This window comes from Urocitellus parryii, chromosome 15, assembly GCF_045843805.1.
Source record: "Urocitellus parryii isolate mUroPar1 chromosome 15, mUroPar1.hap1, whole genome shotgun sequence".
NCBI classification, from domain to species: domain Eukaryota; kingdom Metazoa; phylum Chordata; class Mammalia; order Rodentia; family Sciuridae; genus Urocitellus; species Urocitellus parryii.
In genome coordinates this window covers 56086356-56094807 of record NC_135545.1, presented here as the reverse complement: position 1 = coordinate 56094807, position 8452 = coordinate 56086356, and positions in this window count along the sequence as shown.

The window sequence follows — 8452 nt, the reverse complement described above, 5'->3', positions numbered from 1 at the left end:
CTGGTATCCAGCCGTGACACCATCAGCATGAGGGGCGGCCCGATCCTTGCAAGGGAGACATCCTGTGCATTGTAGGATGTCCTTGACCCACTAGTCACCAGCAGCAGCCCCAGTTCTGACAACCAAAGTGTCTCCAGACTTTGGAAACTGTGGTATGGAGCAAAAGCCACCTCCCTCTGAGACCCACTGATGATGTTTCTTCCTTTCACTTCAGTGTCCTTTGAGTCCATTCCTCTCTGCTCTCCCCTCTCCACACCTCAACCTTCAAGCCTGTCCCTAAACTGCTTTTGCCCCTTTCTGGAACCCAGAGATCCCCTGTCAGTGGCCCAGAGAGAAGGTGTCTCTCAATGGTGGCAGAGGCAAGAGCTGTCTCACGTGAGCCAAGGCTCAGCATGGAGTCCTGAGGAGGGGCTGAGGCAGCACAGTCCGGGGGACCCCTCAGCTCACGGACACCAGTCCCCATGCACTCCAGCCTGAGCAGCAGAAGCCCAAGCACCAGAAGTTTCTAGGAGGGCTTTTCTGACTCACCGAAGCTGCGGGATGCAAGAGAAACTGGTGTGAAAGGAAACCGAGTATCAGGTACCACTTCCCATCAGAGGGCCCTGCCTGGCGGGCAGCTGGGGGAGTCCCTGGGCTTCCTGAGTCACACGTACAGCCCATAAAAGCACTGAGGACACACCTGTCAGGATCAGCCCTCAGCGCAGATAGAAACATGACTTACCAGCTCCTTGGTCCCTGATTCTTCCCTTCTGCCTGACAGGGGAAAGACCAAAGGAGAACTGGCCAGTCCTAGGTCTCAATGGGAAGTGACTTCTGGTTTATGAAGTGTCACTTAGCACTGTGTCCTGGCTCAGTGGGGCTCTCACACCAGACTAAGTCTCTTGAGGACCTACTCTCCCAGGAGTCCCCACCTGTTGGGCACATGGTGGCTGTTCATGCCAAGGCCTAAACATGTCACAGGAGCTTGCCTTCAAGGGGAAGCGTGTGTGTGGGGACTGCCTGTTCCCACAGTAGACACCAGTGGGGGATCAGGGCTCAGACAAACAACCTCCGGGCAAAAAGCCTCTAGGTTCAGCACACTCCCCCAGGCCACCGCTGGGTGAGGTCGGCACAGTCGAGAGCAGCCTTGAAAGCAAGTTCACTGGGCTTCACTGGGGCTCCGCTGAGAAAGTTCAGGGTGTTCTGTGCCCCCCACCTCCGAAGCAGCCACCCTCAGTCCACGAGGGCTCTGCAGAAAAGGAAGCGCACCTCTTCCACAGTCTTGCGCCTAAGGAAAAGCTGCCCTCCGCCACCTCCATGCGGCCCCCAGCCAAACGTGGTGAGGGCCTTTCATCCTGACCTGTACCCCGGGAACCTCCCCACAGCCAGCCAGGCCCACGAGTGCCCCTCTCTCACGTTCTCCACTCACACTTCCACGTCCCCTCGATTACATCACTGTTTTGCTGAGAAAAATAGAATCAAACCAAAGGGAAGGAGCTGGGCCTCTTGAGACCAGAGTCACTCGCCGTCCTCGAGGCGCCCTGACACCCGCTCACCAGGCCTGGCCCTGCCTACATCACAGCACCTCAAAAAGAAGCCCATGCTCACCCAGTGCGTTGCCCGAGCAGCACTGGAAAACCCCTGGCCAGAGTGTGGGGTCAGTGTTCTTCCTCTCTCACGGACATTGCATGCCATTGCCATCAAGTAGGAGGGGTAAAAAGAGAAATTCTCAGTTTGAGGAAAATTCGACAATATTCCCTCTAAACCCTGAGGACACCATAGTGAGCAAGACATGAGACCTCTAAACTGAGGAGCCGGCTGTGAAACACGTGCCTGATGACAGATCATGTGTTTTTCTCGGAAGGAAAGGGAGAGGGGGGCCGGGGCAGAGGGGGATGAGGGAGAAGAAAGGTGAAGATGTGACAGAGGGGGATCTGAGGGGGCTTACCCCAAAACAGCCAGGCGGCCCAGGGTCATCGCAGCATCTCTGGAGGGTGGCAGCAAGGTCCACTTCAGAGGAGACGTGACAATGAAGACAGATTCAGAGAGTCATGGAGCTCTTGTGCTGCGGACTGTAAGGTAGAGGACGGAACCAGGAGCCAGGAATGTGGGAGCCCCTAGAAGCTGGAAAAGACAAAGAAACAGACTCAACTCCGGAGCCTCCTGAAAGAGCCAGCCCTGCCAGCACCCGCATAGCCCCGGAGAGCGAGTGGAAACCCTGGCCTCCAGAACCGTGAGATAAATGGTGTGCTGTTTGTGGTGATTGTTACAGCAGACACAGGAAACTCATACAGGACCTCAAACACCTTCTGCTCCAATCAAACCAAGAATGACAGAACCAAAAAAGGAAAACAGGTACTAGAACAAGCCAGCAAGGCAACATGGGCTAACTCGGCACCAAATCAAATGTACAGAACTAAGTACTTTACCACTGAGAAGATGAACCTGATTTCTAGTGGGAGTTCAGCATCAAACCTCTTGGGCTGTGAGAAAGAGAAATCTGGAGCCTTAAGAAGCACCATCACCCAGGCCTCAAAACAAGTTGGTTATCTGAGACACCACCTTATCTGAGTTATGACCAGCAGCTCCACAAGAAAAGAGGAAGGCCGAGGATGAAGTCTGTGTCCTGTTTAATGTTCTAGGTTTAGAGGACTCAGGCTCCGTGCCTCTTAGGATGTGTCATGATAGAATCCGTGACATGAGGAGTTAAACAATAAATAACAGCAAATAACTAGGAAATGTCTCAAGTTCAACCTAAGATTCTGAGTCCCTGAGCCCGAGAAGCCAGGCCCAGGCAGGCTCTAAGCTGGACAAGACAGTGAGTGCTTTCAAGTTGCTTTAAGTCCAGGTTGAACCTAATAAAATGCTACAGTATAGCATACAGCAGCCAGTGCCCAAGAAATCAGGGCTTCTTAGTGACAGAGGACAAATTGAAATGGACTTCAAAGATGGAGCAAAACTTTAACAGGCAAAGAAAGTGGGGAGGCCGTCCCACAGTGCTCCTGGTTCCCTGGCACAGATGGAAGCATGTGGCTCGCTCTGTGACAGTAAGAGAAGGGGCCTGCAGGAGGAGGCTCCAGCTGGCTGAGCCTTGGCCACAGCAGGCAACGCCTGGCACCATGCAGACGAGGCATGGCTCCAGGCAGCTCTGTTCCTAGGAAATCGCTGCCTAGAATTTATACTACTGGAGAGAATTCCTTTTACAGGTGACAGAAACATGGTGATTCAAACTAGCCTAACAAGGAGAATGCATGGACTTGGGTACCCAGAAGAGTGGGGACTTGAGAGGTTTCAGACACGACTGGATCCAGGATCTCAAGGGACGGTGCCAGGGCTCAGTGACTTCCTCTGTCTCTTAGGTAAGTGCCTTTTGCCTTCAGGAGAGCTGGCTTCTAGCATCTCCAGACAGATCAGCCTCTCGAGCTTCGGGGAGAATGAGGACATCTCTGCCAAGGGCTTAGCAGAAACTCTGAAGAGGCTCAGCTTGAGTCCCAAGGCCTCTAGACGCCTCCTCCCAGGGCAGCTCATGCTGACGTTTGTGCAGTTGCACATAAATAGTCCCAACAGACCTGGCTTCCTCCTGGGGAGAAGCTACATTACGATTCCCAAAACCAGAAACCCCCAGCAACAGGGAAGAGGGCATAGACAGGAAGGTCCCTGGACACTGCCATGTGCCAGCCCCATTCCCCACCAAAAGCCATCAAGTTTCCAGAGCAGACAGCCCAGTGGAGGCTACCAGAGTAAGGCCCTGGGAGAGAGTGGCAGATAAAGACCCCAGCTTTCCCGTCACAGAGCTGAAACCCACGGGACCCTGCTCCACGGAGGCTGCGGGGGAGTGAGAACCTTCCCCTCTCACTGGAGGTGACACTCCCACCACACAGAGACGCCAGCCACATCCAGCAATGGGTCCATCTGGAATCCTGGCTTCCATGTCCTAGGCTGCTCAAAAGCACCACAAACTGGAGTTCCACCTCTCACAGTTCCAGAGACCAGAAGTCCAAGGTCAGTGGGTGAGTCCCTCCTACGGCTCCAGAGAAGGCTCCTTCCTGCGTCCTCGGCTTCTGGTGGCTGCTGCTCTCGCCCAGCCTGGGACTCCCTTGCCCCGGTCTTTGCCTCCTCCTCACACGGCCACTCTCTGTGTCTGTGTCTCCTCTCCAAGGTCTTATAAAGAACCTGTGGCTGCCTTCAAGAGGGCTCACCTGCAGTCCTTTGTCTTAACTATTTACGTGCATTCGTTTTCCACCATCACAGCAGGGCGCCCCCCAGTGCCTTTGGTGAACACAGGCCTGGTGGAGAGTCCAGCCTCCTCAGCGCCTGAGAAGTCCCACATCTTCCCTCCCTGAGAACAAACTTTCCAGACCCTGAAGCGCCCACTGTGGGAGGGGACAAGGAGGTTCTGGCCTGGAAGTCAGAAGACAGGTGCTCCATTGGTGCCCTGCCAGTCCCAAGCCCTTTCTCCCTGCACCAGGACAGCCCGTCAGAGACAATGACAGAGAGTGGAGGGCGAAGTCACAGGCAAGAGGAACAGTCAGGGGACGCAGCTGGCCAGCATGTGTGAGCTGACTTCCTGAAGGAGGGGTGGCGGGGCCTTCCATGGCTGCTGCATGACAACATCCAGGATGGCTGTGGTCATGTCCAGCTGAGGTCCCACAGGTGGGAGCAGGGAGCAAGGCGTCAGGTGGTTCCATCCACCTGCACCTGACCAGCCAGCCCTAGGAGAGCAGAAGGTCTCACACAAACTCCGCACATCCCGACGGAGGCAAGGCTGATGGCGGGCTGGGTGCCTAGACCTGTGGGATGCGTGCAGACGTGATGGTGAGTCACTCTGCTGCCGGCTGTACATTCTTTGGGGCTATAAACCTGTTATTCTTTGTTGCCTATCTTGAGAAAAAGGGCACTCTGCAGAGCAGCAGTCCTGGGTCACTGTACCTCCCGGTGGCTGGGCCCTTCTTTTTTTTCCAGCCCTTCTCTAAACATGTAACTTCCTCATTGCAGAGTCTCATGGAGTTGCCCTCCCTGCAGGATGTATTCCCAGTTCTGCAAGTCTTGCTTTAAAGTAGATGTTAAGTCGTCTCTAGCTCTTCCTGGTGCTCTGCTAGGGGATCACGCACAAGCTTCCTGAAAGCAATTGACTTCCAAATTATAGCTGCCCCTGAGGGTGTGAAGTCCTGGTCTTCCACCTAAAAGTATGCATGTTGTGCAACCTTGGTATAAAAGGGTGTTCAGAAAATAGCTTCTCCAACAGGGTTTCCTTCCTGTGGCCAATTTCATGTAGACATGTCACAATTGCTGCAGGAGGAAGGAGAGTTTTAAAAAATACCCTGGACTTGCTGAAAAGGTTATTTCTTATAAAAGCTCTTCCCTTCTACTTAGGGAAAAAAGAGCCAAGAAGATTCCCTCAGTTTCTTAAATTTGTGAAAGTTAAAAAAAACCTCACTGCAACTAGAGTTCTGTCCTGAGCCGCACCCAGCTGCCCAGCCCAGGGGCTACCAGACCAGCCAGGCATGCTCCGCTGCTGCTGTCATGCCTATGCCCACTGTCCTCCAGAACTGTGCCACAAACTCAAGACGGTGTGGTGGAGGGGTCCCTGCTGGACCATGCTGGGGCTCTGGGGATGGTGCAGTCTGTCCTCAGGTTTTCATTTCCATTGGGCTGGGGAGAGGGTCTCCTGGAACCAATTCTCCACAGAGGGTCCACTGTATCACGCATCTCTTCTCCACTATGTAGCCTGTCCTCTCCCTTTCTTCCAGGACCTTCCAAGAAAACCAGAGTTTTGTTTTTGTTTTTGTTTTTGTTTTCTTTCTGCAGTCCTGGAGAGCAAGCCCAAGGCCTTGTGTACTAGGCAACTGCTGCACCTCAGGCTGCATCCCGGCCCCATCACCATTTTTTCTTTCCTTTTGATACAGGGTTTTGCTATGTTGCTATGTTAGGGGACAAACGTAGAGCTCAGGTCCTTTCAATGGTAGAGAAATCACCCCCAGTTTGGGTGAGTGATGAAAGACTGAATCCTCAATGTAAAGGTGAATAAAAAGTAAGACAACTGTGTACATAAGAGCTAACATGCACTCTTGGGACTGGGGCTGGGGCTCAGGGGTGGAGCGCTGGCCTAGCATGTGTGAGGCACTGGGTTCAATTCTCAGCACTGCATATAAATAAGTAAATAAAATAAAGGTCCCTTGACAACTAATAAAACATTAAAAAAAAGAACTAAGATACTCTCAAAGAAACTCTTTCATCACCAGCTATCAAGACCTATTATAAAAGCCATAGTTACTTAGATGAGGGGCATTGGTGTCAAGATTGGACAGTGACCCAGGGCACAGACCAGAGATCCCAGACCCACGCATGCATGAGTGGACGCTTGACTTACGACACAGGTTGTACAGCACTGAATGGGGGAAAGGATCATCATTTCAACAACGTGCAGCAGAATTGAACAGCCACACCATGCAAAAACCCAGTCCTGCGTATTTATAGAGCTACATGTGAAGGCAACACTATAAGTCTTCACAGTTAACGCAGGCATAGCTCCTCATTGACTTGAGGTAGGGAACACTTCCTTAAGACAAAAACAAGTCATTAGCCATAAAGTAATGATATATAAATCAACTCTATGAAAATTAAAACTTCTACTTATCAAAAGGTGCCATGTTAGTGAAAATGTAATCCTCAGAGCAAGAGAAGATATTTATAGCATATATACCAAGTGGCTGGTTCTTACCCAAAATATAAAAGATCTAGGAATCAGTGAGAAATACAAATTGAAGATTCAATGAGTGTCAAGTACATAGCCCCATGACCTTCAATTCCCATCTACCGTGTGCTGATAGAGATGCAAACACAGAAACACACAAGCTAAAACGCTTATGGAAGAGCTGCTTATAATTCCCAAAGCCTAGAGAAAAACAGGCAAATGTCCATCAACATTAGAATGGATAAATAATTTGGGACATATTGCATATCCCTTATCCAAAATGCTTAGGACAAGAAATGTTTCAGATCACAAGTATTTTGAGGACTTTGGAATATTTGCATAGGAACCAAAGCCTAATTATAAATCCATTTATGTTTTATACACACCTATATACATAGTCTAAAAGCAATTTTATACAGTATTTCTATTGATTTTGAAACAAAGTTCAGTGGTGAGGAATTTTCCACTGTGGCATCATCTCGGCACTCAGGGTCTCAGATTTTCAGATTAGGGATGCTCAACCTCCCTATTTCTGCAAAGAAATAATACATAGCAGTGAAGATGGATGGCCCAGACACATACGGGGAGTGAATCTTTAAAAGAAAATTGGGGTAAGAGAAGCCAGTTCCACCCTCAGAATTTGCTTATCATAGGGTTCCCCTGTTGTGTAACTGGAAACATTGTCACTAAATGGCAACATTAAGGAACCACAAAGTGAAGGCAAAGGAGGACAGAATGACCAGGAAGGTGGGGTCCAGGGTTCTCCAGGCGGGGAGCGCGAGGTGCCCAGCACGCCATCCCTCCCTCCTCCTCCGGGGACTTCCCCAAGGTGCATCAGCTACAATTCATATTTTGGGCAATTTTCTATAAAAGATAACAATAAAAAAAGAGGTCAAAGGTAACTGCTGAAATCATAGAAACTCAACCTTGTCTCCAGCAGATTAAAAAGGAAACAAAGCTGGGGAGGCCCTGGGGGGTGCTGCGAGCTGACAGCCCCCTCGGCCTCTCCCTTCCATGGCTTCCACCTGCCGCTGCACCTCACCCAGGCCTGAAGCGAGGGGCCAGCCACCACGCACAGAACCCTCTCGAGGTCTGTGAGCCAAAACCATTGCTCCTCTCCTTTCCCGGGTATTTCAGCTGACGCAGGCTCTCCAATAAGCCGCCTGGCAGACATGCTCCCATACTGTGGGGCCGAGGAGTCCCAGAGGACAGGAGGAGAAAGGGGGTGACAGGTGTGGCCCTCATCTTCTGCAGAGGTGGCACCCAATAGAAAGGCCAGAGGGCAAGGGGCAGAGCAGGTGGCCTCACGGAAGGCCCTGCCCAGGCGGTGATGAGGACACAGCATTCCTGGCACGAGGAGGCACTTGTCTCACCTCGGCTTCCCTTCTGCACAGAGCCTGGTGCCCAGGTCAGCCAGCTTTCCTCCTTGTTTAATTGAGTGCCAGCTGGCACACGACGCCCAGTCCAGTGGAGGCCATCGGTCAAGGGCTGGGGCTGGGGGCAGGAGGAGCTCGGTAAGTGTGAATAGACAGACAGCAGGCATTACTGCAGGGGACCAGAGGCCTGCTGCCCCAGTACCTTGTCACGGACATTGCAGACTCCAGCAAAGCTAGAGAGTCTGTGGTGAGGGTCCCATCCACTGCCCAGAGTCCCTGCCCCTGTTCTCCTCCCCTGTTGGGTCAGGTAGCTGTCAGTCAATCCTCTCCTATCCTTCCACCCATCCACCCACCTTGACATTTCAACTCAGAACAAAGCAAATTGCAGGCATCAGTACCCTTC